The sequence below is a fragment of the Agelaius tricolor genome, unplaced genomic scaffold (assembly GCF_023055355.1).
Source record: "Agelaius tricolor isolate 1412-34295 unplaced genomic scaffold, bAgeTri1.0.p SCAF_4, whole genome shotgun sequence".
Lineage (NCBI taxonomy): Eukaryota > Metazoa > Chordata > Aves > Passeriformes > Icteridae > Agelaius > Agelaius tricolor.
Window position 1 is genome coordinate 45,458,695 of NW_027269264.1, and position 22,646 is coordinate 45,481,340.

Genomic DNA, 22,646 nt, shown 5'->3' on the forward strand with positions numbered 1-22,646 from the left:
AATGTATATAGCATCATTTGCTTGACGGTATATTGTTAGAGGAGAACTTTGAAGAGTCATTATCTTCAGCAAAATGCCCTTGGAGATTTATTTCAGCCCTATGTTTTACCTCTAATTCATGGCACAGATGACCAAGATGTTTATGAAGACATGCAGCTTCACTAGAGCTATTATGAGTTCATCACTGTTTCTTGACTATATCAATGAGTTAAAGATTTTATGAGAAAGCAGAGGCACATTACAAAAGGACAGAAGAATTGTCATATTACCACCCAGATTTTAGCAGAAATTCCACAAGGAAACAAGGCTGATGAAATTATGTTGTCATTGAACCTACCTGTCCATCTCCCTCAGTGACTTTTGAACCCAGCAGATAATTACTGGAAAATTTGTTTGGAATGAGGAGGAAGGATAGTTCTCAAAGAAGTATCCTTTAAAAAGGCAGATAACTTGGGAAAACAAAAAGAAATCAGTGTCCTCTTTGAGGAAAAGGTAACCACGTTAACTTAGTTATACTACTAGACATTGGAAGATCCCCTTGGAAGCAAGATATAAGGAAACAGTTAATAACAAAGATATAGGAGGGCTGAGTGGTTTGGAAATACAGAAACAGTAGATGACATCAGATCAATGAGATTAGTCCCTTGCATAGTGGCAGTCCAGATCTGGAAGAGTCCCCTGGAACATTCTTCACCTTCCTCCTGCCCACCATGAGTGACTCTAAAGACTCTGAGTACCCAAGATTAAACATCACAAAAGAAAGCAGGACAGAAAACAGTGAACCACAAAATCTACTGTGCTACAAAAACTGGATGGAAAAAAATATTTTTCACTGGTCCTGCCATCATGGTCCCTTCAGACCACAGGAGTGGCAACAGGTTTCTGCTAATTTATGTCCACATGCGCACCCAGCATTCCTTCAGTCTTCCTGGGACATTTCAGGAAGGCTCAAACCTGACAGGCTTTTTACTGTACTGTGCACCTGTAATAAAGCACCTCTTGGTGAAGTTCTGGTGTTACTGTCTCACAGTGAGAGCAGAAGAACTCTCCATCAAGAGTAGAGTTATCAGATATCAGGAAACTTTAATAATAGAGCAAATCCTAAAGAGCTGGTCATGATAACATTCCTACTTTTAAAAAAGTACAAAGAGAATAGGCTAAGGGTAACCCACCATAATCTAAGATTTAACACACAGTATGAGCAGACATGGTGACCAAGCATCTTTCCAGTACAGTTAGTAATCTGTCTCTGATAAGAAAATCTTTTTCCAGCAGAATTCTCCCTGTTCTGTTATGTCTTTCCTAAATTGCTGATGTAGCACAAGCAAGCCTTACTGATCTCCTTCCTCCTCTATGCTCTTTGGAAGATTATTTCTGAACATGAATGGATATAAATTATAATATAGTTACCACTTTAAATGTAGTTGCAACTTATTTAGACACACACTTGATTTCAATCCCATATTTTTTGGTATAAATACTCCTTCTTCCTTGATACTTACAGACCTTGTCATAACCTTTAATCTCCACTTTCTTAAGTTACCCAAGGTAAGCTCTTTCAGTGTCTTTTCAGAAGCCAGGTAGTCCTACTCACACTGTAAGTCTCCACTTGGTCACTCAAAGTAGTCAACCAGAGCTGCACACAAGACTCTAAACAAGCCCTCATCAGTCCTTTGCACAAATTCTTTTCCCGCCTCTCCCAAAAACCATTTGCCTAATCTGCACTCAAATTACATGTACTTTCCACATTTGCATGTCCTGTTAGTGACTCATTGTGTCCTTGGCACAAAGCAAAAAATTTTCTTTCTAGCCTTAAGTATATGACTTTGTAATTAAAATTTGGTTGAGTCACTCCAATACAAAAACTCTTTTCCTCCTTCCTGTATAACCACTTGATTCCTCTCAGGATGAGAACCGCTTAGTTTAGAACATTTTCAGATAACATCAGTACAGGCCCTTGAACAAGATTCCTAATTCAAGAACCTTCTCTTGAACCAGACCCAAGTAATGGATCAGACAGGATCAGTCCCATGATTGATGCCTGCAGAACACTACAAGTAATCCTAACTAAACTCAATAATTCCCTTTCCACTAAAGTGATTTAGCTTTAAACTAGGTGTTTAAAGCTAGTTTACCTTACACTAGTTTACCTTACACTCTTTCTGACAGGTCACATCTTCTCCCAATTCCTGTCACTTAAAATTCAACAAAGGATATCACCTGAAATACTCTGCTGAAATCTAGACAAATAAAGTAAATTGTATTACCTTTGCCTTAAATGCCAGCTAAACTTTGCAAAACAGGTATGAATTTATTCAGACATAATCCTTCGTTAGTGAAACGTACATTAGATGTTGCTACATATATCTGATATTTTCTCATTCAAATAGTTTTTTCAAAATTGTTCTTCTGCTCAAGAAAATAAGCATGTAGCTGCCCTGGTGATTTCCTGGTTTTAGTAAAATAGGTAGTGTGTTTGCTAATTGTCCTTATAAGTATCTGTAGTTGTATTTGTTATTATCTATATAATAGGTTGTATTTAAATATTCCATTGAAAGTTTAATAGAAAGAAAATGGTTCAGGACTTACAGCAATACAGTAATCTTTTCAGTGCTATAACACTGAGATTTTAGGGAAATCCTGATTTCCCCACAGAATGCAGTTTAAACCTTGCTTCTGACACAGACACAGTACTCTCTGTTATTTTACTATAATATTTATTTATCCCCATTAATTCACACTGAGAAGATTGCTTACCAAAAACTCAACTGATTTTTATTTAGAAGTTAGGCATCATCAACATATACCACTACCCTCTTTCCTCTATTAGCCAGGACTTCACTCCCTTTCTTCCTTCTTTCACCCCTTTTCATTAAGTACTTTGTTTTAGTTTTTGCTTTTTTCCTAGATCTAGTTCACTGAAGTTTATGGCCATATGCCCTTCTTCCTTTAAATTTGTGCACAGGAAATCTGCAGCACTATAGAACTGTAATACCCTGTCAGAGCAGGACAATCCTATTTTTCTGATAGTATCATCTATGCTGAGCTCAATAATTAAAGGCTAATTGATAGAAATATAGTTCAGCTTATTAGAAATAGAAAATTCCTTCAGGCATTGAACAACCATGAAAGTCTGGGTCAGAAGGAAACATGCATGGCATTCACAGTGAAGCCTAAATATATGTAAATTCAGGAACACTGAGTATGAAAAACAAAACCAAAATACATTTGCCTTTTTAATTCAGTCAAAATTTACTGAAAAGAATAACTATATAATTTTATGATCAGCATGGACCTGGTTTTCATGAAAATCTTGGAAGTAACTAAGTGAATGAATAAAACCTATTCATCCTTCACAGCAGTGCAATGTAACCCAAACAAATACTGTTTACAATTCTGCTAGGTCTCTGATACTGTGCAAAACAAGAATATTGCTGATATCTTTTCTTGTGAAGGCTGGATAGACCACATATCCTCTCTTAAGGAACATTCACAGTTAAGAACAAAGAACATCTTTTACTCCCTCTAGTACAGTGCATACTCCCCAGCAGGCTTGTAGAGACAGAAAAACTGAAATTATGGTAAGTACAGGACTTTTTAAATTTACTTTTTACTACATTAATGCATTAGCACTAAAACTGCTGTGGATGAGACTGTAAAACTTTAAATTTATTTCTAACAGTTTTCAAATCCTTGAATCTGGCTTTCTTCTTTTTGAGGGCATGAGGAAACTTTTTTCATTTTTAGGCCCTTCATCATCTGAATTGGTTTCTATTTGATTTACTGATTTTGGCATTCAAAATTAAGTAAAACAACTTCTTTCAAGGCTAAACTGACAAATTAATTTGTGTATCCAGAGGAATTCTGTAGTCAAGTGTCAATGTGACACTAACCAAGAAATGGGAAGGGATCACACCTTCTAAATAGATTTAAAAAAAATTCTACAATCTTATTTTGCTTCAGCAGGACTTGTAACTAAAAAGATAAGGGAATTTATCAGTATATCTTCAGTATAGGTGGATGGGAAGTGTGCTGTGGGGTTTTGTGTTTAGCAAACCGATAGAATTTGTTTCCTTAGAAATTCAGTTTCTTTAAACTCTTCATATGTATCTTTTTGTAAGTATTTTATTATTAAATCAAACTGATAATTTTAGTGTTTTTACAGATAAATGTTGCAAAGTAAGAAATCTGCATAACTTTTCAGGCCATCTTTGCTCTGGAAATAATTTAGAACTCCTGAAGTAGCTTGTGTTTACCATTTATCATGGTACCTATGTCCAAACAGTTATTCTCCCTGGATGCAGAATTAATAAAGAGGTTGACTTGAAGCTGTTAATCCTGTTTCAAAGGAAAAAAAAAAAGTCCCTTGTGATACTTAGAGGTGAAAAATGTTGCCTATTGCAAGTGCTACTTGAAAAACAGTGAAATAGATTGAATAAAGAAAGCGCTTCTCAATAATGCTTCACAAAGTTCTGAGTTTTCTGGTTAAATTTTTCTCTGCTTTACACTATGATTGAATTCTTCCTGAATCCTAAGGAAAGTTTACATAAGGGACAATTTTAAAAAATTTTAAAATTTGTTTTAAAATTTAAACCAGGTATTTTTACTTTTTTATTTCTCTTGTAATCCCCCTGTGTAGAATCAAGTACTAAAGGTCAAAATACTATATTTGCTTACACCAATAATTCAAGTCACTTGAATTGCTCTAGATTTCCATATGGATAAACAGGATCTGAATAAGGACTACCAAAATAGCATCTTGCTGTGCTGTTGCCTGCTGATTTCTAGCTGCCACAGGGATTTTTTAACTTGTACTAGAAGAGACCAAATATATATGGAATATTTATATTTGCAAAATCATACATCACAAACTGCACAGGAAGTGCACAGTTACTCTTCTGGCATGATTCAAGTGTCTAGCTGCTTTTAGAAACAGGTTCGTTTAGAAACAATATGCATGTGGATATGTTGATCGCTGAACTTCTGCTGTTGACAAATACAGTTTGAAAATATGCAAAAATGTACAGTTTCATTATCTTGATTAAATCTTTTCAAATTACCAGGTTGTTTTCCCTGATTCCAAATATGAATGACAATTCAAAGTAATGCAAATGATGATTGTATTCCTTTAGTCTATTTTCTTGACTATATAGAACTATGGGGAAGGAAATGCTTTTATCTTTGCATCGCAGGCAACCATGTGCTTCACCAAGGAAGGAAATGACATTTTTTGGTCTTAGTTTTGACACTGCACAGGTAGAAATTTATATCACAGCAAAATAAAAAGACAGAAGAAAAAATTAGGAGGCAAGCAAAACAAGTAAAAAAATAAAATTGAGTGAGGAGCACTTAAGGAAAGTTTGATTTGTGGCAGTATTACACCAGAAAACAAACTTGTGAAAAAGAAATTACAAAAAAAGAAGAGAAAATAGTCAATGAACATTTTGAACATGAAATTTGTTATAATCTGGTTTCAGTACATACAGAAAGAGATATAGAGAAGAAAGTTAGGCCTGCAGAAACCTGAAATCCAAATGATGACCAAAACATAGAATTCATTATTTCATTTCTGATCATCACCAAAGAGGAAAGTTTAGACCAAAACACTTGGATATAAAATGAGATGAAAAAATAGCAGAACAACAACAATAGTTCAGACAGGTGAGACTGAAGCTTATTAACCCAAAGGAAAAAGTTGCATTTTTCTTTGATTTCAAGCCAAGACAGGCTGCATTGATTCCTGACCTAGAGAAATACTCCTCAACATGTCTATCTTTTTGCAGTGATACTGGTAATTCTCAGATATACTCTAAGAAGAAAATAACTTTCAAGATATGTGAATTCAGTAATAAATCTTCTGATGGAAATAAGGCCAGCCAAGGAACTTGATTGATCTATTTGGATTTACTCTTTGTTTAAATAAAAAATAAGTCCTACAGATTCTGTACAGAAATACATTATATTATATATAATTATATGTTGGTTATAAAATGCTGAATGTCTAACCACATTCAGAAGGAACTATCTCTTAAGGAACCCTGTGTGAAGGAACTTCTAGCTGCTTGCAAAAATCACTGAGATTACTGGATTTCTGACAGCCACAGAAGACCAGCAGATCTTGCATAACTGGGAACTCAGCAGACTTTTGAAATGGATTTGTGCAAAATACATCTTTTAGGGCTAAAAACAATAAATCGTTCAGGATATAACTGTTTTTGTTAAACATGCATCAATGCATGGACATTCTGTCTATCAAGCTGAACTGGACCATAAGACATAGAGAAACACTGAGAGATAAATTTTTTCCCCTGATATTTATTTTACTTTCAAAAATTCTGCAAAATAACTTCTGCCCCAATTAAATCCAATTTTTTTTTTTTTTACTCACTTTTTAAGGCAGTAAGAAAAACACAGTAAGGGTAAAGCCAGACAAGCAGCAGATGGACTGCCGGCAGAGCCCGAGGGCAGCTCCGCTCTGTGTGTGCAGAATGCCCTCTGCTGGCACGGAGGGACACGCTGCACTCAGAGCCTCACCCACACCAGCTCCCTAGGTATTCTCTGGGGTCCTGCCAGCCTCAGAGCCTCATCATATGGCTAAGGAAAATCATTGGCAAGCCAGGTCTACTACTACATCCACCAGAATATTCACACTAAAATCAGGCTATATTTCAGCCTATTTAAGAGATGCTGAATGAATTGAAACCTTCCCCATCCCTGTACTTTGCAACTTGGACAAAAAACACATTTGCAGACATGCTTAGGATGCAGAACAATACCCTTCATATGATCTTTATTTGTTAAAGTTTTTCATATTTGTGGGGAATGGGGGGAGGGAGGAAGAGGGAAAACTAATATAGGAAAATGTGTTAGGTATGTAAATTAGGCAAAGATAAATCATTTGCATAAACAAATGTGAATATGAAGCTGATACAGAACATATCATGTGACTTTGTCAACATCTCCAGATAGCATAATGCAGATAACACAAGAATATTTAAAGGTGCACTTTTACTCTTTTTGTGACAGGAACAGTTTTAGTGTTTATCAGTAAATCATGTACACCTGAATCAACATTCTAGGATTAAGAACCTGCTGGGATGTGTGGGTTCATTTCAACAGAAAGTCATCTTTTTAGATATTTTTTCTTACAAACCATTCATACTGATTTTTTTCATAGTTAAGAAAAAAAAAAAAAAGAATAAAAGTAGTTCTTCAGTAGAGTTCAGGAGTATTTACAGGAAAAATATGAAATGAATAAAAAGAGCACCTGCCTTCAGGCACAACCCTCTATGTAAAAGGTGAAGTACACAGAAAATTAAGAATGGAAAAATTACACAGAAATGTATAAAAACAAAGCCACACATGTTCCAGCACTGAAATTGTGAACAATTGCAGTGCTGGAATTGCCCTAACTTGCAATATCCTCAACTGGAAGATATTGAAAAGTAATGAAAATTATTTATTGCACCTTTACAAATAGGACAAATAAGAAATTTGCCAAATTCAATCCATAATTATAAACAAAATTATTTAATCATTTTAGGGAGTTTAAATTTTCATAGAATAAAATGGGGATCAGAGGATCTTGTGCATCTTATATTTGCAGCTACAGCTGGGTGTTCCTTTCACTTCTGCTGACACATCTCTAATAGCTTTTCTTCTCATTAGACACTTGTTTAGCTAAGTTTTAGAGAAGTGTCACAACCTCTATATAATACCATGATTCTTCTCTAAACCCCTCAGGGCATCTGCATTTTGATTCTGAAGGTGAGTCATAGGGAGACGTGTTTTCTTATGTCTTTGGAGAAGAAAAAGTTTCAGAAATCATGTCTCCAGGCTCTCACTTATTTTCTAAAAAGGCCCTCAAAACATCAATTTATGTACAGCCATTGATCTTCTCCATCTCTTAGTAATTTTTTAAACTTTTTTCAAAATCCTTTTGTTAATCCTTTTTATATCTTCAGGTGTTTATTCCCCAGTGGTCCTGCTTCTATGATTTCTGTGGTCTTGTCTTATTCTCTTATGGATATCAGTCTTTAATGCATTATTCCGCACCTAAGTTTCCAGGGATTCAAGCATTTTCCTTACATGACATGAGTTTTTTATCAAATTTTTTTTCATCATCCCATAAGAGAAGCTGTTCCAGCTCAAATTTATGCAATACCTCAAACAGAATGAACACCATGGTCTTCCCCAAGCTGACCACTGCTGCATTTTTACTTTCTGCTGCTCTTCTCCTCATGACAGTCAGCAGCTGCCCTATGCTCCACAATAAAAATATTCTGTTGAATTCATGATCTACCCAACGGCCCAATCTTTGACAAATACTCCGCAGACTCACCTTACATTTCAGTCTAGCCCATGCTCAGTAAAAGTTTGGCAGTGTGATCTTACATAACAAAAAAATGGATTATTTTTTCTCCATACAATTTAGCATCTGCAGCAAAAAAGCTGCTATATGCTGCTTCATCAGTCATGGCCTGTAACTTCTCTGAGGCAGCAGCAAAACTGAAAGAGACACTGCTGAATTTCCCTTTCTCATTCACACAAATTGTATAAACAGCAGATTCAAGTGCCTGTAACAGTGCAAATAACAGACTTGGTAAGTAACTAAATTTGTGTGATTGAAGTTAAGAAAGCAGCCATAGCTTCTCTTGATGTCTCAGGTTTTAGCTTTTATATTTTTCAGATTCTGTACTGCTTTTGTGTGTACTTCTGAGCTTCATATTAGAGAATAGTTAGCTATCTTCACAGAGTAGGGAGACAAAACAATTCTTTCTCTAGCTGGAGACCAAGGAAAAATGATCCAAATTTCAGGCCCATGAGCATAACCAAACATAGACTGAAGACAGAAAAATAAGAAGGATGGGACTTCATAAGCTAAAGATATAACTGGACAATTAACTCCAATATGCAAATGGATCAGAACTTATAAAAGTGTGAGACCCCATGACCACTCATGCATTTTGTGATCATTTTGGGTTCATCTTGGGTGTAGCTCTGGCTGGGCTCTTGTACTGCCCAAGGTGGATCCATTAAGGCCTTCTAATAAATACTTACTTTATTCTTTGGTTCCGTCTTGTCTCTGTTCTAGGTCAGCCTTCACAAGCATCACTCTGCCTCTTAGGCAAGGCTGCAGGCAGGCACTGAGCAAACAAAACAGCAGCACCTCAATTCCCTGTGCTCACAGCAGGTGATCAGGGAGCTAGGACACATGACAAACAGGAAGCTGAGAGAAGTAGGCAAAGCAGAGGCTTTATTGCTGTTTTCAAATGCCTAATGGAAGTGTGTCATACTCATTTTAGAGATGCACACGGACAGAGTGAGAGGCAAAAAAGGCATTGGAAACAACACATTAAAAAAATACCAATTAGTTTCCTTTTCTCGTTGGTTTGGTTTAGTAGTTGTTGGGGTTCTGAGGGTTTGTTTGGCTGGGGTTTTTTTGTTGTTTTTTTTTTTTGGTTTTTGTTTTTTGTTTGTTTTGTTTTTTGGGGTTTTGTTTTTGTTTTTGTTTTTTTCTTTTATTTTTCTTTTAACAGTGATGGAAATCAAATGCTGGTACAATTTAGAGGGTCAGCAGATTTTCCACGCCGCCTCCCTCCCTATCTAAATGATGCTGGAAGGTTAGGATTTGTCACAGGAGAGGCTCCTCCATTAGAGGTCAGTGTTGTGCCAGCACCCAGGAAAAACAGGCGCCACGTTAAAAACGGGCTCGGGCTGTTTGCACCGAGAGAGCGCAGCGTTAAAGGGCTCCCTTCTGTGCGTGCCTGAAACGTGAGACCCATCTGACCGCAGGGAAGGTGTATGGTGGAGAAGGGGACACACAGCCCACCTACTCTCATTTCACAGAGAGGAAAGTCTTGGAAAATGACAGGAGAGTGGGATAGGAAAGAAGAAATGTTCCTTTTGAAAGAAACTCTTACTATACCAGCAAGGCTTCAGAATAAGGGGGTTGTGTACACTCTCTGTCTAAGCTGACTTGACCAAAAGGACTCTTAGCAGATGGAAAATTGATCCTGGTTTTCTGCTGGGATTGCCAGCGGCACAGGTGAATGCATTCTCACTTAAACTAAATTTTCCTTTCTTTTGTTTATGCATTTATATCACAGGCTAACCAGTTTCTTTAAAGCCAGAAGGCTTTGTGACCAACCTGCCACCGCCCGCTGAGATAAGGGATCTGGGATAGCCAAAGCTTTTTAAAAGCCTGAAGGATAGGGACATAGAAAGGATGTCAGGCATTAAGCAAATACTAAGCAGAAGGATTTAGGAAATTTTTTCCAGAAACATTCTTCTTAAAGATGTTTGGATTAAACTATATTTTCATTTTTAAACTTTATTGTCTTTGATTAAAACTCTTTCTGAAGTTACTTTGTGTTTTGAAATGTTTATGATGTGGGAGCATTCTCTTTGTTGTTTTTATTTAGGCCATATCATTGTCTTCTTTTTTTAAGCTTTCCCTTTCCACCTTCCTGCTTTAGAATATAAAAATAATTGCAATGTAGCATGCATGGTAACTAAAAAATCTAAATTTCAGCCCAGGAGAGAAGACTCTACAAGTTTTAGATATAGTTCTAATAAATAAGACTAATTATCACAGAAGCACTGGGAAAAGATACAGAAGCAGAGTGGTGAAAGGTTCCTGGCAACTGAAAATTTAACTTGAGCTTTAACTTTCTGTTTCAGATGGGTTCAAATTTAGCCTCACTTGTCCCAGGTAACTTCTTGAGAGCACATAAAGTACAGAAAGATGTAAATCTGCATTCATCAAGACTCACTTTTTTCTAAACTTTACCATAGTGTGTTTGAGTAATTGAGATTGATCATGAAAATCTAGGAGATTTTGTTTGTTTGGGAGTTTTTAAGCAAATATCTTACAAAAGCAAAAGCAGCATGACCCCTCTAATATGAATTGGGGAATAGCTAACAAATGTAGGTCTGATCTTCTACTTTTTAAAATGAAAAGATTGAAGAGCTGTTGTTAAGAAATCATCAGATATTAATAGAAACTAAACTGCTCTCATCTGAAACCTTTCATTCAGAGGTTTAAGGAGGATACCTGAAAGGGTGAAGGCCCTTTATTACCCACTTCACAAAGAAAGCCTAAGATACCTGAACTAGGTGATACCTGAAGAGGCACAGAAGTCAGCTCCAAGGCTTCTCTGCCCCATTGAGGTGGTGCAGAAGGCCAAACAGCTCAGAACAACACCTTGCCTGCAGCTTGGATGCTTTTTAGGAAATAAGAGTTTCTGTTTTGCTGCTCTGCACTAATAGCATGTGAGACTTGAAGAGCTGATGCATGTTTAATATATGAGAGGGCAGGAAAGGAGGTTGTTAAATTTGTGTATGAAAGTGTGGGGTGCCCCTGTCTCCCTCTCACAGGTTTACACAACTCCTGGTGAGGTATTTGCATGGGTTCTTTGCACACCTTTTTTGCCTCCAGGCGGAGGCAGGGAGGGACATATTGAAGAGGAAGGGAAGTCAGGAGTGTTTTGCTAAAGTTCTCCCTGTTGCTTTCCCACTTCCTTCTGGTATCAGCAGCTGCGGGTGGAGATGCTGAAGGGGAAGCCAGACCAGCTGATAACCCCCTGCTTAGCCATTCACATGAGGGTATATAGGGTGGAAACTGAAGTAACTTCTTCCTTGAGAAAGTTTCCCTTCCCCTCTTACGTCCCAGTGTGCACTTCCCGCAGCTCGGGCTCGCTCCCTTCTCCCCTCCCCGGCGCAGCTGCTGCCATCGCCGCCCCCGCGCTCTCAGGCCTGCACCGGGCCCGTCCAGCCCCGCGTCCCCCCGGGACAGTGTGAGCCCGGGCAGGGAGGCGCAGAACCGGGGCTCGGTGAGCGGTTGGTGCGGGAAGGCAGGGCACCGGCAGAGGCATTCCTGAGGAGCACGGAGGAGGGGGACTGAGGGAGCAAAACTTCACCAGGACAGACCCTCCCTAGCTGCCAGAGGCCCTCTCCCCACACAAACTGCTCGTGCGCAGCTCCCAGCCCTGCCCTGCTCCTCCATCCTCCCTCTCACCCCAATTTCTTCTGATTTCCTCTCATACACAGCTTCTAGCAACTTCCCAGCCAGCCAGAGTCTGAGTGGCTAGCTTGCCTTACCGAGATGGCCACCACGTCTCCCCCACATCCCCCTTGCCTCAGACTAGGAGGCTTTGGTTACTGCAAACTCAGCCATCACAGCTACACTCACATCACCGTCAATTCAGCTAATTAAATAGTGTAACCAAGCTACCCCTGCTGAGCAGTGGTGGCGCTCATTGAGATAGAGCTGTGGGGTGAGTGTGACAGTGGTGCTGTGGCACACTCTGTGAGCCCCCTCAGCTCCTGTTTCACGGGGCTGGGCCTGCATTCATGGGGGCTCTTCATGCCACAGTGAACTCTGTGCCTGAATTTATGGGGGCCCTTCATGCCATAGTGAGCTGTGTGCCTGCATTCATGGGGGCTCTTCGTGCCATGGTGAGCTCTGTGCCTGCGTTTATGGGGCTCTTCATGCTATAGAGAGCTCTGTGCCTGCATTTATGGGGCTCTTCATGCCATAGAGAGCTCTGTGCCTGCATTCATGGGGGCTCTTCATGTCATAGTGAACTCTGCCTTCCAGGGGGTTTCCCTGTGGAAGGTTTAGCAAAAGCCTGGTGTTCCCATTTTGGTCTGTCTGTTTTCTGCTGCGGCACTGCTTTCAATTCCCCCTGAGCTCCTGCTGCTGAACCCAGGCAGACAGAACACAGGAGTGCTGCTGTGAGCAGAACCCACACTGCTTGCAGGGCAAAAAGCCTCATTCAAAAGCCACCTCATTGAGCCCCCCGTGTGGGTGAGCTTGGCAGTAAAAGGGGCAGAGAGGAGCCTGTGACACAGCAGTGTGCACTGGGGTCAGGGACAGGCATGGAAGGCAGTGCAGGGCAGTGCAGGTGAATCCCTTGGTCGAACATGACAGCTAATGCCTGAATATGAGCTTTATATTGAAATAAAAATTGCTTGAGATTTGAGTTCTCCTCAGGTCACACAAAGAAGCAATTTTTTTTTTTGTACAGCAAGTGCTTTTCATCAGCTTCAGCTGTCCTGAGGAAGGACTGTGATTTATTACAGTGCAGAAACTCCAGCAGAAAACCAGGATCTTAACACACACTTGATTGTGATGCCCTGGAGTGCACTGGGGTTTTCTTCATGACAGAAACGTGCCCCTCACAAGGCACAGTCAGGGCAAGGACACTGCCAGTGTCCTTTGACTTCTTTCTTGAATTTGTCAATCCTGCCTGTCTCTAGTGTAGAAAAATATAAATAGTGGAAACAGATTTCTGCACTCCCTGTTCAGGCAAGTATAAATATATTAATAACAGGAAATGGTTATAAGGTTATAAATATTCAATAGCAAGAATTTAAAAGAGCCCCAGGACTGAGATGAGGATCTTCCAGGGAATCCTGCATGTCAGTATTCCCAAACAGCATCTGCAAAGCCAGATTGTTCCCATAAGCATGACACTGCATGTAGACACAAGGAAATGCTGTTAATTTGCTTATGACCAAACTTCTGTCAGAAATACTAAAACTGCCTTCAATTGAGAAAGCGATGGAAATGCAGCAGCATGTTTTTGAGGAAGTCTAGCTCTGTCTGCAGACACAAAGATAACACTAACTTACCCTACGAAAAATGTTGGTTCTCATAGTGCGCCGCAGCAAATGCAAGCAGAAGCTCCTGCCAGTGTTCAGGAATATCAGGTTTGTTCTGAAAATCAGGTAATTTCCAAAATCACTGCCATGGCAAGATGGCACTTCACCGCAGAACTCTGACACTGGGGAGTGGCATGGCATTGTGAAGCAGAACTGCTGACTCTTTGCCTTGCCCCCTGATGAGGTTCAAGTACTCAAAATGTTACCCCAGAAGCGGCACAAAACCAGGTAGTTTGAAACTTTCAGTACAAGTATGTACAAAGATGATTGATAAATATGTTATTTCTTCTCCTGTGCCAAGTCTGTCCCCATGTCATCAAAAGCTGGGAAATAAAATCTCCAACAAACTTGTTAGTTAAGAAAAACAATATTACTTTATTAGTAACACTGGGTGCATGGGCAATTCTCCTTAAAACGTATGTGTTCAATAACCTAACAGACCAGATTATATTTGTGAAACTAGTACACATTCATCACATTTCCTGAATACATGTATATATACTAATTATTTCAATTCAATGTTTTGATATGGTTGTGGATCTTGTGATGAAAGTTTTCTCCTTGAGACTGTCAGGTCATAATGTACTTCTCTTATCATTCTTAACTCTGACACACAATCCTTGTTCTCAAAACTAAGATATCAGCTAGTACATAGTAATCACTGATAGAAGTAAACAAGGAAGCATTAGCTGGCACAAGACTTATTAGTCACAGATGTAGGGAGTTAACACAAAGCCAAATTAATCTCTGGTATTTGCACTAAGCCCTGTATGGTACAAAACTAAGCATTAACCATGAATACGGGGACCATACTCTAATGTGCTAAAGTTAAAAGAATTTTCCAACTTCTTCCCTGACTGCTGCATAGACTTCTTTTTACAGAAATATAACCTGTTCAGTAACAACTAGGAGGCAAAAGCCCTGTGAGCAAGAGGAGGAGAAGGCAGGAAGCAAAGTTTCAGTGAAAAACCCCGCTAATGTTGACTTTCTCTTGCTCTGTGCTCCACATATTTGCATGTGTTGTATATTACAGAGCAACACTATTCTGACTTAGGAAAGAGTTTTTCAAATTGCTTTAATAATATTAATGCATCTGTCCAAAGGTGTTCTTCCAAATAGTGTCCTCCCGTCCTGCTCCCACTATATACACAGGTTTAAATATTAGCTGCCCCAACCAGTCATCTTTGCCTTTTTCTTCTCCCACCTGCCCCCACAATTAACTCTGTTACACAGTCTCTCCTTATTTGGAATCATATAATACACTTACAGTTAGTGAAATGAAGCAGGTTAAAAACAATGTCAAAAGATAAAGAAATTTTTTTGTATTGTGTTCCTTCAGTTTACAGCAACTTAAACAGTCATATTGACACAGCTGTGGAGGTAACAAAATCCAAACTATGATATTCTTTGTGACCATTGAATTGGAAAGCAGGAGGCATTCAGATGGAAGTGCCTGACTTTTCAAACCATTTTGGAGCAAAGAACATCTGTAGATTAAAGAAAAATGTCTTAAAAAGATGAACTAACATTTACAGCAGAGTCTCACAGAATCATTAGGGCTGGAAGGGAACTCTGTAGATTCCAGTCCGGCCCTCCTGATGAGGTTACACAGGAACATGTCCAGGTGGGTTTTGAGTATCTCCAGAGAGAAAGACTCTATGATTGCCCTGGGTAGGTGTTCCACTGAGCTGCCACCCTCAACTGAAAGAAGATCCTACTCACATTGAGGTGAAACTTCTTGTGTTTTAGTTTATGGACACTGCTTCTTGTCCTGTCTCTAGGTACCACTGAAAAAAACCTAACTCCATCTTCTGGGCACCCACCTCTGAGATATTTTTATTCATTAAAAAGATCCCCTCTTAGTCTTTTCTTCTCCAGACTGAGCATACCCAGCTCCCACAGTCTCTTCTCACAAGTGCGATGCTCCACATCCTAAATCATCTTTCTGATCTTTGCTGAAGCCTCTCCAGTATTTTGTTTTCTTTCGTGTACTGAATAGCCCAGAAATGGATGCAGCACTCCAGATGTGGCCTCAGCAGAGCCAAGTAGAGGGGGAGGATTGCTGGCCACACTCTTCCTGAATGGCCAAGGTTCCGATACTTTTTCTTCCCTTTCTTTTTTCCTTAATTTTTGACAAACTTAATTCCTATGTAGCCACTTTTCCCAAAGTTACATGGAAACATCCAAATAAATGCTCTGATTAAAAAAAATAAGGTTGCAGTCATAACATTTCCACATAAGAGCAGTAAGACACCACTGGTGTGCTGGAATTTAGATGCTACGTTTGATCTATACAGAGAATGTGATGGCATGTGTATACATGAGAAAGCATTATCATTATTAGCATCCTTGTTTTCCTTGAATATGAACTAGTGATTTTGTTGTTGTTGCTGCTGCTGTTGTTTTTGTGAAAAGTGAAACAGGCAAAATAACTTTACACTGCTTTCAGGTCCTGTTACTTAAAATACTAATTTATTCAGATTCTTTCTTCACCTAAAAATAGCTAATTTCCCTATATCACTCACAAATAACCTTCACTGAAATAAGTGGGAAAAAAACCAGAGATTTCGGGAAGCTGTTGCACCTGCAAATGTAAAATGAGGCACATGGTGGATATTGCAGATAGGCAAGTTTCACAGAAATTTACAGCTTAAACTTATTTTCATTATGTTTGTTGCAATTTACATTCTCATGAGCATTCTGTCAGTTAGGGATATATTTATTTTTGTGTATTGGATGAAAGAGAAGACAACAGGAACTGTGTAGCATTCAGAGCTGTGAAGATAAGCTAGTTCTTTGATCATTGCATGATTTGTCTAGAGCTGGTACTGTGAGCAAACCCTTGCAGTGGTGTTTACCCACATAAAATGACTTTATTGCTACAGTTACCATCTTAAAACAGTCATGAAGGCTGCCAGATACATCAGCAAGTCACAAATTCTAATATTTACCCTTAGTTTTAATAATAAATGCATTATCATCTGTGATAATTGTTTATATTCACAAATAAATACTATTTTATAAATAAAATGCAGTGTTTAGCTGAATGAATAGCATAAAGAACGACATTTCTCCCACTACAAAAAACTATTATGTTATATTAGAAAAACATCAGTACTCATTGGCATGCAGCAGTGTTTCTAACTCAAATAAGCTCCATCCAACACCCTAATAAACTTCTGAAGTAGCTAAGCTACAAGTTTTTGTAAAATTAAGCTAGAAATATCAAGCGCTTTCAATGCTTTACTTTAACACTTCAAAATATTTCAAAAAATACTAAGAAGCTTGTGCAGAAGGAGAGTAGTAGACCATGAGGAAGATTCAGTTAACTTCTAATTAAACTCAAAGACAGACAGCTTTTCTTCTGCAATTTCCTCCCCATGCACTGCTCCAGCAAATTCACTGAGCTGTATTTTGTAAGGGGTTCAGTCTTTGTGGTTTTGATTTACCTTCAGCACAAGCACACATTTAGAATTTCTTGTGAAGCTTATTTACTCAGTATTGACTTTTCTATCCTATATCATCCTTCAAACTCAAACACACAGGAGGAAGGACAGAAGAAATGTATGATCACAGTTTTGTTTTGTTTTATTTTTAATATCTCCACATAACAGAAGTTTTTAAAAACTGGCCAGCAGAATGTCAAGATCCCACTGGTGAATGTGAGGCAGCAAAGGAACATGCTATCTGACATGCATGTGTGGTTCTCAGTGGTAGCAGGGCACTGGACCTGTGGCCAGTCCACCCTATATGCCTGTAATTGCCTCACACATTTGTTTAGCAGCTATTCTGTAAAGGCTCAGGCTTGTGTGCACCGAGGACGCCTCACAGGGCTACGCAATAGGGGGTAAATGCAATACTTTTGGATATCACATGGTGCTTACTGCTGATGGAAGCAGCCAACCAGTCTGAACACACTTTAGTTCCCTTTTCCTCCAGCACTTCTTGCCTAATATCCTGTGGAGAGCAGTTACTGTTCATGATAATGAAACCCACAAGTGTATCTTGTGAGAAGCAAGAACTCCTCTGTGAGAAGCAGAATTCCTCTTTAGCAAATAGACCAGGCTGTTAAGTTGTTACACCCGAGGATTGTCGCATTGAGGGAGCCAGTTTTACTGCTTGTTTCAAAATACTGGAGAGCTTTGGGATATCCAGGTAAACTGTTGCACATGTTCATCTTAAAAATAGCCATGGAAAGTTCCAGAAGAAATAGAATCAGTACAAGGTGTTGAATATAGCTTAATTAACTAGTTGTAGATTTTACTGTATTTAGGAGTTGAAAAGATACTAAGTTGACAAAATGGAGTTTTCTCTCTCAGAGTTTTGTGGTTAGATCTCCAAAATTTTACTAAAATTTACTTTTACTAAAAGTAGTCCTAATTTAAGTGGCCTTTGCATTTTGAATAGTAGCAGAAGTGGTATCACTCACAGGCAATTAATTTTTAGTTATTCCCTTTGCTTTGTTTTTTAAATTATGGGTCAGTATAAAATAATGTACTGTACTCTGGATTGAGATGTCAGTGTATGCATTTTGTTAGTAGTTCATCATGGAAAGTATTTTCCTTTCCAGGTATGAGTCAAAATGCTACTCAATGTCTTTAAATTAAACAAAACTTCCTTTAAAATCATATGGGATCCTGAAATTCTCAAAATAATGGTAGGAACTTCACAGTGACAGGGATTCAAATTTTTCTTTCTTGAGATTTGGAGAATTCACTTTAGTGGGATAACCAGACAAGTAAGACATTCATAAGACAGTTACTGTATATATTATACATATATAGGCTTCTGAGAGAAAAGGAATCTGTTTCATTTCTGGGCAGATCATGAGAAAATTTACATTATCCGAAATAAATAATTGATAAAGGGTATTAGAAGGCACATGATAAAAATAATTTTTAAAAGAAAATTATTGAGTATCATGAAATTTTGTGTTTATGTAAAAACCATGTTACAAAAATGCAATCATTTTACAGAAATGGATAGAAAGTATTCTATTTATATCAGATACAAATTCTTGATGGAAAATTGAAGCCACCAGGCTTCTGTTGTTGAAAACCAAGTTGCCAGTGGTTGATATTTCTTATTTTCACTTAAACAGGTACCAAAAAAAAAGCCATGTAGAGAGAAACTTTGTCGTGAGCCTGTTAGGACCTAGAATGAAGAGATGATCATGCCTCCATTGATACTTTGATTTTATGCATTGTCTTTGACGGAAGTAGTTTGGGAACAAGATGGGATGTAATCTGGCTGTTCTGGTCAAGCCCTATGCCCTCACTCATCCTGGCCTCAAACTCATCTGGAACTTGCCTTTTATTTTTCTGCAGTATGAATAGACAGTTTTATGATTCGATAGAAGGGAGAAAAAGTGGCAAAAGAGAGATAAGAGGGGTTTAGAGGAATGCACAATTGAAAAGATACAGACTACACAGTGACCAGGCTGGAATATTGCCTTGTCTAATTTTGACAACCATATATCCTCATGTGTGTGCTGTTTATTTCTTGCTAGTGTTAGAGGGATATTTGAAATGATGCTCTTAGGGTAACTCGAGGCTGTCAGCCTCTCACTGGGGAATCCCTTAGATTTCTCTCCATCCTCTCCATCCTAGAGGACACCCCAGACAGAAGAATAGCCTGTCTCCTCACCCTTAAGTATTTTCTGATGAGGGCTCATTTCTCTTTCATACCAACCATTGTATCAGCAAGTCTTTTATGAACAAACTGTGTCTCTTTGTCTTCTTTTCATGCTTCTGCTGCACACATTTATAGGTGCAGAGCATCGCAACTTCTCAACTTCACTTTCCAAATGCTGCACTTAATCTTAGAGGGACTCTTGAACTAGTAATTACAGCTAGACTCGAGGGGAAGAAAAGCAGTTTGGAAATGTCTTCTGGAAACAACAAATTTGCATAATGATAATTCTGAGGTGTCTGGAAAAGAAAGTAGTCAAGCAATAATTTATCACAATTTCAGTATGGCACTGCCACATAAAAAAAAAGCTAGACTGCCTCAAATTGACCAACTTCAGTAGAAGTTGTATCAGACTTATATGAAGTTGCAAAATAATTTTCACATCTGTATTTTTCTATAGTTCTCTGTGTAATTTTCCTTGCCATTTTTGTCCATTTTCTTATTCCTTATATCCTGCACATAGGTTGGAGCTCAATTCCCTTAGTGGTTATTAGCTTCTCTGGTTATTTCACTATCAAAGAATTCATAATTAAGCATAGTTTTCTTCTTAAAGGGATAGTTATATAATCTTTATTACTCTCTAACAAACTCACCAAGATCTAATTTTAAGTTTTAAAGAGTATATTTTGACCCCATCAATTTGGAATAGAAATATAAAAGTTACAGTTAGGAAAAGATGGGAGTTTTATCCTTTATAAATCAAATCTGCTTGTATTTTGAATGAATTCTTTGTACAGTCAGAAGTTACATATTTTTCATTTGCCTAATTAATGATTGTATGCACACACATCTGCTATTCTGTATCTAACACTGATCCAGTGTTGCTGTTTAAAGAAAGCTTGGCCTCAAGGGGAAGTTGAACTGAAATAATATTTTGGCTTCACCAAGACAGGAAAGTAAATAATAAAGTTATATTTATGCCAAAGTAAAAAAAAAAAAGCCAACTTTTTTTTTTTCAGGCTTGCAGTTGAGACTGAAATACCCATACTAAACTCAGGAAGAATACAACTGAATTTTTTAATGTACTTTTGTGTTCTCATTACAGTGTACTTCTGTACAGAAATGCACAGCCATGTTGTAAATTGGGGAGAATTGCATTCGTTAACACTGAGGTGTAACTAAGGTGTAGTGTAACAATTCTGTACAAGTTTAACTTGATACCTCTGTGAGTCTCTGCTGAAGGCAGTGGGAGATTCTGAAAGCTCTGTGTATAAAAATGTATCTATGGCATGAGAGCTAACACGTAGGTATTGTTCTAGATTTGAGCAAACACATCTGAATAATACAACCATCTTGTAATAAAGGAAATCTTACTGAGCTCCTTATGTTGCTTGCTGTTCAGATCAAAAGTTGAAAAGCCAGAATATTTTGCACAGAATATTTGATCTCTATTTTCCAATAGAGATCAAAGCGCAGAAAATAATCCAAGTAGCTTTTGCATGAGAGTCCTCTTTTGCACATACTCTGCACTTTAGAGGGGAAGGGTAGGGGAAACTTAATCTCTCTTCAGAATCTTTTCAAGTTCCCATTTCATGATTTACAACCTACTGTATGTGATAATGTTGTAGGTAACTGTTGTCACTGCTGGGAATGAAAGCACAGAAATTGTGGTGATTACTCTATGATCAGGGCCACAAACAAAAAATTTTCTTTTTTCCCCAGTTCCCCTCTGTCTGCCTGACCAGTCAGGCTCAGCATTAAAATCTGCATGGCTTGTAACACAGCTTTTGATGGCAGAAGCTGGTGACATACATTAAAAAGAAGCAGAAAGATTTCACAAAGTTTCTCACTCTGTTTTGATTCTTACTATTCTCTTTACCAAGTAAATGAAAGAGGCTTTATTGTTAATTGTAAACTCTTCCCCATGTCCAGGAACCTTTTCCTCTTGCTGGGCCTGTAAATATGCATGACTAGGGCAAGGTTTGTTCACAGTGTTGGGAAGAAATTTATTTTTAAAAATTCACTGACACTCCTAGCATGGCAGGAATGAATGGTTCAGTGCATTTGAAAGCATGTATGAATGTAATTCATGTAATTAATGTAATCTTGCTATTGCAATTTTCTTATATTTCAAATAGAAGAAGTGGAAAAGAAATTAGTTTATTGCTATGACTTTCGAAAGAAATGAGTAGCTGAGCTGGCCAAGCAGCTGATCAAATCCTAACTTAGAAGGTCTGAAGACTTCAGACATAAGCTGTAATGACAGTATCTCTGGTGGTCTAGATTTTCTTAGAGACCTTAGGAAAAAAAATCATTAATTAGTACAAAGTCAAAAGAAATCAGAGATAAAAGGCTTTTTTATTCTCTCTGGCACTGAATCGTCTAACCTGAGTAAAATCAGGGCCTTGTGAGGTCTTGTGGGACAAATCTTGAATAATTAGTTTTGCATATACATACCTCTGCAATGTAATTGTGTGTGTGTGTGTATGCATCAAACAACAGTATATGGCTTAAACCTGATAATCTCCATAGTAAATGTGTACTTCCTCCCTTCTTTATAGGTACAAAAATACCCAACAATGTGGTCACTGGGTATAAGTTTCATTATGCCTATCTTGCTTTGGCTGCATTTAGTAATTTGTGGCTCGACACAATCAGTTTGGAAAGATTTAACTTCTTGGCAATGCTGAAAGACTGGGATAGTTACCTTTAAGTTGCAGAAGTCTCTCTCTCTCTATATATATATAACTACTCCAACTTAACAGGCTATTTATGTAATGAGATACAATCAAACGGAAGGCAAAAGGAGCAAAAGCCCAATTAAGAAGCTTTTATTATTGAAGTAAAAAAAAACCACTGAGCACTTGCCGAAGTGAAGTAAGTTAAGACACAGTTCATTCTTAAACCTCTATTTTTTTTTCCAACACTTATTTATTATGTTTTGTAGCAATAGTCCTTTGTTTACAGCCAGATGATTCAGAACCCTACCTACTTTGTACCATAAACTTTACATTTTAACTCACACAGGAAATCCAGGTCCTACTTGTGAATTTTATGTATCAATGTATCTGCCATAGCTGCACGCTTGCTGCCACTGTAAGCTGGGAAGAAGGCTCCTGGAACCCAAAGGTGGCCCCTGCCCAGTGCAGTGGGACCAGCTCACTGCGTTTTGCTCCCATCCTGCACTGTGATGTGTTTTATTTTTCCTGAATTCAAATGTATTGAACTCTTGGGTTCTGCTCATAGTTAAGATGGGTCCTGAAACTTATTGAATTGGGGTGACAAATTAAAACATCTATTTTTGAATGAAGCTGGATTTTATTCGCTTGTAATTAGTTAAATTCCTT

The 22,646-nt window shown here is 38.2% G+C and overlaps 1 protein-coding gene across 2 annotated transcripts in view; it reads left to right on the forward strand.

Annotated features, from left to right (window-relative positions):
- The first annotated feature begins 17,644 nt into the window (after nucleotides 1-17,644).
- Nucleotides 17,645-22,646, forward strand: part of FYB1 (FYN binding protein 1) — a 43,870-nt gene continuing 38,868 nt past the window's right edge. For both annotated transcript variants that reach the window (XM_071425502.1, XM_071425503.1), the window contains exon 1: nucleotides 17,645-17,823. The gene's annotated coding sequence lies outside the window, so the exon portion shown is untranslated. The remainder of the gene's footprint in view (nucleotides 17,824-22,646) is intronic.